Genomic DNA, 8,561 nt, shown 5'->3' with positions numbered 1-8,561 from the left:
TGATGCCAGGTAAGGTGCCTCACATCTGTAATCCCAGCACTTTAGGAGGCCAAGGCAGAAGGACTGCTTGAGCCCAGGAGTTCAAGACCAGCATGGGAAACACAGTGAGAACTTGTCTCCACAAGTACTAATTTTTTAAAAGTTAGCTGGGTGTGGAGGAGCCCACATGTACTTCCAGCTACTAGAGAGGCTGAGATGGGAGGATTGCTTGAGCCTAGGGAGTTGAGGCTGCATTGAGCCATGATCGTGCCACTGCACTCCAGCCTGGGCAACAGAGAAAGACCCTGTCTCAATAAAATAAAAATAAATAGGACTGGCTGACTAGATCACAGACTTTATGTATACTGGGCATCTACTTACACCTGGAGTAGGGACGCAGATATGTGGTGGATGGAGTTGAAAGTACAAGAAGTCGGGGAGGGGAGGAGAAGAGGAAATCAGACACCAGTGTTTTTTTTTCTCTGCTTCATTTCCTGGGACCCAACCTCAAACATCCGGATGAATGAGGAGAAACCTGGGCACATTGGGGTTTGTGGCTGACTTCTACAGATGTAGTACAGACAGTACCAAACAGGGCTGCAAGGTAAACAACAGGAAGCCCAGTTAAATTTGAATTTCAAGTAAACATAAATAATTTGTATTATAAGTATGTCCCATTCAATATTTGGGACATACATTTTTTCCACTGTTTCTCTGAAATTCAAATGTAACTGGACTTCCTATATTTATATTTGTGAAATCTGGCAAACTTACCCCAGGAGAACTGTTAGCTTGGGGCCTCAGCCCCCCATGGCATGGGCATGATGGCATAGAAGTGGCAGTGGGAGTGTTGACAGCTAGGCCTAAGGAAGCATTCTTGCTCAATGTGTGGAGTTCCTGGATTGTCTGGCCCATTGTAATGCTCAATAAATATTGCCTATTACTATCATTATAGCAATCAGTGGAACACCCTCTTAGGTCCCTGGAGATATGGGAGCAGGGGAGGGAGAAGAATGCAGTAGACAAGAATAGAAGAAATGAGCTAATATTTTTCCATGAGTGAATTGGCACTGGCAAGGCTCCTATTGGATAAAAGATTGATGAGGCATTCTGGTGTCAGGAACGAATGTTCAGAATCCAGCCCTCATGCTGATCAGAGAGTCTCATTGGGCCCTGGGCCAGTGGACTAAAAGAATACAGAGCTCTAACAGCACAAAGAACTATAGGTCTGGAAATAGAGTAGTCCATCATACCTGCCCCCTAGGGAACACAGGAAGAGATCCAGTATATGTGTGAGAGACACAGAGTGGATATCTTTTAAAATAAGTGGGGTGAATTAGGTTTACTGCATTGGAAAACTACTGGAAAGCCAGCTACCAATTAAAAGGACCAGAAAATTCCTTGCTGTTGACTCAAACTCAAGAAAAGCATACAGTGATCTTTTTGAACAGCTTTGCCTTCTCAGTTTATGGCAAAATCCTCCTAATTAGTAATGTGAAGTCTTTTGGAAAATGAAAAGAATGTCCTAAAACCAAATTAAAAAGGCAAAACGGTGGTCATGAAATTGACAACTTACTGGTAACTCTGCCTTTTTTGCCCTGTGAAAATGCACTTTTACTTATGGATTACTCAGCCTTAAATTTTTCCAATGATGTTACAGAACCATGAAAGTATTTCCACACCAGCATATTCCTGTCAGCTAAGAAGTCATAAAGTGTATATGTAATCTTTTTCCCAATGATTGGCATAGAAACTTGGAAAGTTGGCAGAAATAAATGATGACTGACAATTTCTACATAGCATCTTATTGTGCTTGGGTTTACAAAGTCATTCAACATGATATGGGCTTCACACATTTATTTTGTTTTATTTTATTTTTTTTATTTTATTTATTTTATTTTATTTTAAGATGGAGTCTCACTCTGTCACCCAAGCTGGTGCGATCTCGGCTTGCCACAACCTCTGTCCCCCGGGTTCAAGCAATTATCCTGTCTCAGCCTCCCAAGTAGCTGGGATTACAGGCCCATGCCACTATGCCCAGCTAATTCTTGTATTTTTAGTAGAGACGGAGTTTCACCATGTTGGCCAGGCTGATCTCTAACTCCTGACCTCAGGAGATCCACCAACCTTGGCCTCCCAAAGTTCTGGGTACAAGCGTGAGCCACCGCGCCCAGCCTAGCTTCATACATTTCTTAAGCACAGTATAGTAGAAAATGGCCTTGCATATAGTATGGTCCAGAAGGTAGTCCTGCATCAGTTGCTCTTTAGAGCAATGATCTGCGCCAGTCAAATGCATCCTGGCCTCATGTATCCAAGGTTTATATCATCTGCTTTTAATAAGGCTACTGTGGGTTAGAAGAAACAGCTAATAATATTTTTTATTTCTAAGTGACATGTTGACACACAATGGTATTAATTATTTGTAACAGGCTGAATTGTTGCCTTGTAAATTTTTATATCATAGTTTTGCCATTTTGAGAATAAATACAATTTCTATTTTGTTAAGAAATTAGAGTAAACCAAATAGCTAAATGCTAATAGTATGAAGCACCACAGAGCATGGCTAAATAAGCCATTTATGTTGTCCTTATGTATCTGAAGTTTTTGTGGTCTGCTCAAGTTTTTCCCTAAAAACTTCCCTCAATATGAGCTGTATATTAAGGTTCTGATATGGTTTGACTGTCCCCTCCAAAATCATGTTGAAATTTAATTGCCATTATAAGAGTATTGACAAGTGGGACCTTTAAGAGACAATTAGGTCCTGAAGGCTCTGCCTTCATGAATAAATTTATGCTGTTGTTGGGGGAGTGGGTTAGTTATAATGGGAGTGTGCTCCTGATGAAAGGGTAAGTATTTTCTATTCTTTCTCTTTCTCTTGCATTTGTCACTTGCCTTTCTGCTTTCTGCCATGGGATGACACGACAAGGAGGCCCTCATCAATGGCTGAGCAGACACTAGTACTATGCCTTTGGACTTCCCTGACTCCAGAACCATAAGCCAAATAAACATCTTTTCTTTATAAACTACCCAGTCTGTAATACTCTGTTGTAGCACCAGAAAATGGACTAAGACAGGTTCCATCAGAGGTATTACAGTCACAACAAAATGCTATAAGGAAAAAATAAAAAAAAATTAAAAATAAAAGAGATAAAAGACCAAAAAAAGAGAATTATAGTATATGAAAGTATTGTATTCACAATAAGGATACAAATATAAGGTTTTCTTATTATTAATAGTTTTAAATAAATTTCAAATTTAGAATAATTTCTCCAGATTACCTTCATTTTAACTTTTTTTAGCAAATGCTGTCTTTATCAACCATGCAAGTGAATGTGCTAAACTGATTAGGGAAGACTGGATAAAGTACTGAAATGGTAAAGCAATTTTTCTTGGTAACACTGTTTCATTTCAATAAAAATATCTATAGGTCCAACTAAGTTTTTTGGCCTCTAGAAAAACAATAATGACTTGAAGAGTTAGTCCATGTATGAACTTAGATTTGTGTATCTTAGATGAAGCCTTATTTTTGCATTAAAAACATCTTCAAAAGACATTTACTAAGCAACACTATTGGTGACAAATCAACTCTATAAGCATTAAGTGTGTTATTAAAAATATTTGAAACTAACAAAGTCACTTTTTTAAGAAAATGTACACTTAGTATATTAATAGTTAAGATTTTTTTCTTAACCAATTTAATGTCATGAGGTTCATAGCAGTTTCTTCCCAATTATTTTATGGAGAAAACCAGGTGAATCGTGAATCACCGAAGTATCCTTGAGGTTAGCTGAAACCAATGCCCATCCAAAGAGAAAACATAATCCTTGGAGACTGCTTTTTATAAAACAGTAAATTCCAAGACTCTACAGAGAAAATGTGAATTTAGATCATCTCTGATAGACAATTTTTTCCTTTTGTTTCCAGCTTTATTGAAAAGGTAATTTTTAATTGTCCAGCGTTATAATTATAGCAATTAAAATATAAAATGAAAAGCCAAGATACTGATAATGATTGGTATCATATATGGTCATAGTCATGATAAAACTTTTTCAATTCAAGTTGCTAGATTAGACAAAATGTTAATCTCCTGTCCCTTTTCAAATGGTTTTTAACATCAGATAGAATCATAATACTAAATTCCACTATACAAAGGTCTCTTGTTTAACAATTTAGAATCACTGTTTTTCTTCATTATCCTTCCTTTTGACTTTTTCACATCTAAAGATGTGTCCGCTAGTAATGATCAATGGAAATAGGTGAAATTCAAATGAACACTTATTACAATTCTGGCAAAAGTAAGGATGGGAAGGGATGTGAAGTGAGTGGCTACAATTAGTAACAAATATATGACCCTGAATATAGAAGTCACTCTATAAATCCTTAATTAAATAATTAGGGACCTAATTAATTTTTGCCTTCTGGCCATTATCACATCTAATCAAAAGTTGATTATAACTATAATACCATGTGAAGCTACTCATGATCATAAGTTATATTTTTAAAAAACAATGGGAAAATTAATAACCACTTAAAATGCACACAACTTTATTATTCCAGTCTCACAAAACCTTTGGAAACCACAGCTGTTGATAATGTTTTTGATTTGCCAGATCCTGTAACAGTCCACTTACTTTGCCTTGAACATGGCATTTGTACCACATTAAAGTTTGGCAAGCTTAATCTTTGCTAACCACTGGCAAATGTGAACATGCTATAAAATATAAAAATATGTTTCAGCCAAAGCCATTATCAGGTACATATTTGCTTGGATTTGACTAAGAAACCTCTAATTTGTTCATGCGCACTTGGCATCTTTACATTCTGTGTGATGATCATGCTTGCAATTTATATATTATGTGTCTGACAGCCAACTAAAGCTCTAAGTGCTATCGAGGAAGAAAACAAAAAGGAGAGGAAGAAAGAAATCCTATTTTACTTCTGTTAGTGTGAGAATGAACTTCCATAATCTTTTAGAGGAAAGTCTTCCAGCAGTGATCTTCCCCATCCTCCCACCCTACCTGCCCCATACTAAAGATATTTTTGAAAAGCTGGCATATTCTCTTTCTACATCATCCCGTAAGAGAATCTACCCCTGCATTTATCTGGTGACAATCCTCAGAATAGTGTAAGAACTAAGGTCTCTGGCCCTTTACCAACCCCAAGCTCAAAAAAAACATTATCTCTAATATTCCAACACAATGGAGTTCTTCAGTCTGGAAATCCACATCCTCCATTAAGGTGGCATCGAGCAAGTAGTGTGCGATATTGAAATCATTGTTCTGTTTTGTTCATCCATGCATTTATACAAGGCCAGCAATGTGTGATACATGCTTGAGTTTGTGATTTAGTCTTACTTCTTCCACAATAGGCCTCACAGAAAACTTTTCATTAAATTCCCATTTATTGACTAACTTTCCCATTTAAAAACTCAATAACCTTTCAAATATGGCATCTTACGACATGTTGTGAAGTAGAAAAGGTAGGAATTATGTAATGATTTATCATATTTAATCAAAGGGAATGGCTAATTTTCAGAACAGGACCAGAATTAACATCCCCTCGTCCTAGCTCTCCATCCAGGTCCACCTTTCAGTGTCTTATGACAGGGACCACATTCTATTTACTTTTCAGACCCAGGAGATGGATGCCTGTAATGAATATAAAACACTGAACATAAACATAAAAAAATGCAACAAATCAACCCCCCCCCAACAAACTAAACCAAAACAGAGAAACAGATGCTTCTTCCTAAGAGTCATTTACTGTTCACTGACTCATTCGACAATTTATTGAGCTTCTACTAAGTTCTAGATGCTATCTTTGACATTGTTCACTTCAAGGAGTGAGATAACATGGAAAAGTAGCTATCACAGTGCCTGATGTGTGGGGGGCAATCAATAAAGTACATTTTCTTCCTTCTCAAATGTTTATCCTTGAACTAATCAATCTATCAAAATCCATATGCAATCAAAAGAAAAGTATTCACTTCTGATCCAAAGTCATCATTCCTTTATACCTCCATATCTGTGGTTACATACCATGACATTTAGGCACGAGCTATCAAGCCAGAGAGAATAAACCACACTCAGGCAGAATCATGGCTTATGATTTGCGGTCTGCTGTTTTTTTGTGGTAAAAGGGAAGACGAAAAAGCCAGTCAAGTGTCCCGGTATTAATAGGCTTTATCAGTATATCCTCCTCCCCTGCCCCACCTCACACACTCACACAGACTTTGGGGAGGTGGTATTATTAATCTAGACAAATAGCTTGCAATTGACAATAAGCATTCTACTATCTTCTCTAGTTATTTAAATTTAACTTTCATTTACAAGCAATTTATAGAGACAGACATAGCCTTGAAGCCAACACTTTCTGCCCTAACTTGCATCCTGTTTTCTATTTGCTTTTCTTTTTTTTTTTTTCTGCTTGACTCCCAAGACTAGGTCATATATGAAGGGGAAGCCAATCTGAGGCATCATTAATGTTCAGTTTTCATGATCGACGCTAATCACTACCGCCAAATTGTTCGTGCGGTAATCCACACTGATCACCAAGACATCTAGAATGAATAGATCCTTGTATAAACAGACACAGTAGTTGTAGCTCCAAGATAATTAAAGAACTCATCTATGACCTCTACTGGTCATGTTACCAAAATACAACAGCTACCATTCTTTCAGAAGTGTTTTCATTTATTAAAAATATATTTCTCAGCACCTACTATGTGCCAAGCATTGTTTAAAAGATTGCAGTAAACAAAACACACAAGATCCTTTCCCTCTTAAAATTCAGCAAGGGAGACATTTAAACTATAAACATTATAAGTAAATTCACTGTAGAGTATTTTAGAAGGCAATAGGTGCTTTCAAAAAGAGAAAAAAGTAGATCAAGGTAAAGGGAATCAAAAGTACAGAAAAGGGCCCTTTTCCCCCACTAGGGCCGGGCCTGCAGGTCTCTGTTGAGCCACGGATGTGGGTCTCTGTTCTGCAGGATGGGGTTTGTTAAAGTTGTTAAGAATAAGGCCTAGTTTAAGAGATACCAAGTGAAATTTAGAAGATGACGAAAGGGTAAAACTGATTACTATGCTCAGAAATGCTTGGTGATACAGTATAAAAATAAATACAACACACCCAAATACAGGATGATAGAGATATCATTTGTCAGGTTGCTTATGCCCGTATAGAGGGGGCTATGATAGTCTGCACAAAATATGGTGTGAAGGCCGGCCTGACAAATTATGCTGCAGCGTATTGTACTGGCCTGCTGCTGGCCCGCAGGCTTCTCAATAGGTTAGGCATGGACAAGATCTATGAAGGCCAAGTGGAGGTGACTGGCAATGAATACAATGTGGAAAGCATTGATGGTCAGCCAGGTGCCTTTACCTGTTATTTGGTTGCAGGCCTTGCCAGAACTACCACTGGCAATAAAGTGTTTGGTGCCCTGAAGGGAACTGTGGATGGAGGTTTGTCTAACCCTCACAGTAGCAAACGATTCCTTGGTTTGTCTATCCCTCACAGTACCAAATGAATCCTTGGTTATGATTCTGAAAACAAGGAATTTAATGCAGAAGTACAGCGGAAGCACATCATGGGCCAGAAGTTTGCAGATGACCTGCGCTACTTAATAGAAGAAGATGAAAATGCTTACAAAAAACAGTTCTCTCAATACATAAAGAACAGCGTAACTCCAGACATGATGGAGGAGATGTATAAGAAAGCTCATGCTGCTGTACGAGAGAATCCAGTCTATGAAAAGAAGCCCAAGAAAGAAATTAAAAAGAAGAGGTGGAACTGTCCCAAAATATCCCTTGCTCAGAAGAAAGATTGGGTAGCTCAAGAGAAGGCAAGCTCCCTCAGAGCTCAGGAGCGGGCTGCCGAGAGCTAAACCAAACAATTTTCTATGAGGATTTTTCAGATAAAGACAATAAACTTATGAACAGAAAAAAAAAGACGGAAGAGGTAGAGCTGGAGAAGTACACTGCAGAATTAAATTAGGTGCTCAGGATAAGTGTCAGTGATAGAGTGGAATTCAGCAAAGCCTTGAAGTAGGTGAGAGCCTCAGCCACTACTAACACTAGTGGGTTCTCAAATTAGTTAAATTAGACATTGTATTAGTCTGTTCTCGAATCACTACAAGGAACTACCTAGGACTGGGAAATTTATTAAGAAAAGAGGTTTGATTGAGTCACAGTTCTGCAGGCTATACAGGAAGCATGACTGGGAGGCCTCAGGAAACTTACAACCATGGCAGAAGGGGAAGGGGAAGCAGGCGTGTCTTATATGGCCAGAGAAGAAGAAAGAGAGTGAAGGGGGAATTGTTACACACTTTTAAACAAACAGATCTCATGAGAACTCACTATCACGAGAACAGCAAAGGGGAAGTCCGCCCCACTGGTGATCCAATCACTTCCCACCTGGCCCCTCCTGCAACACTGAGAATTACAATTTGACATGAGATTTGGGTGGGGATACAGAGCCAAACCATATTAGACATCATCCTGGAAGTAGTGTCCATTTTCACAGAGAGTTTCTAAAATGGTTTTGGAGTCAACCAGACTCGTGTTCAAACTCCGTACTGGTCAG

General features: G+C 38.3%; 1 pseudogene; it reads left to right on the top strand.

The window, feature by feature from the left end:
• Positions 1-982: 982 nt before the first annotated feature.
• On the top strand, positions 983-7,880 carry LOC117980117 (large ribosomal subunit protein uL18-like; annotated as a pseudogene).
• Positions 7,881-8,561: the final 681 nt, after the last annotated feature.

The sequence above is a fragment of the Pan paniscus genome, chromosome 3 (genome assembly GCF_029289425.2).
Source record: "Pan paniscus chromosome 3, NHGRI_mPanPan1-v2.0_pri, whole genome shotgun sequence".
NCBI lineage: Eukaryota > Metazoa > Chordata > Mammalia > Primates > Hominidae > Pan > Pan paniscus.
Note: the sequence above shows the minus strand (reverse complement) of the source record. Positions and strands in the feature narration are given on the sequence as shown.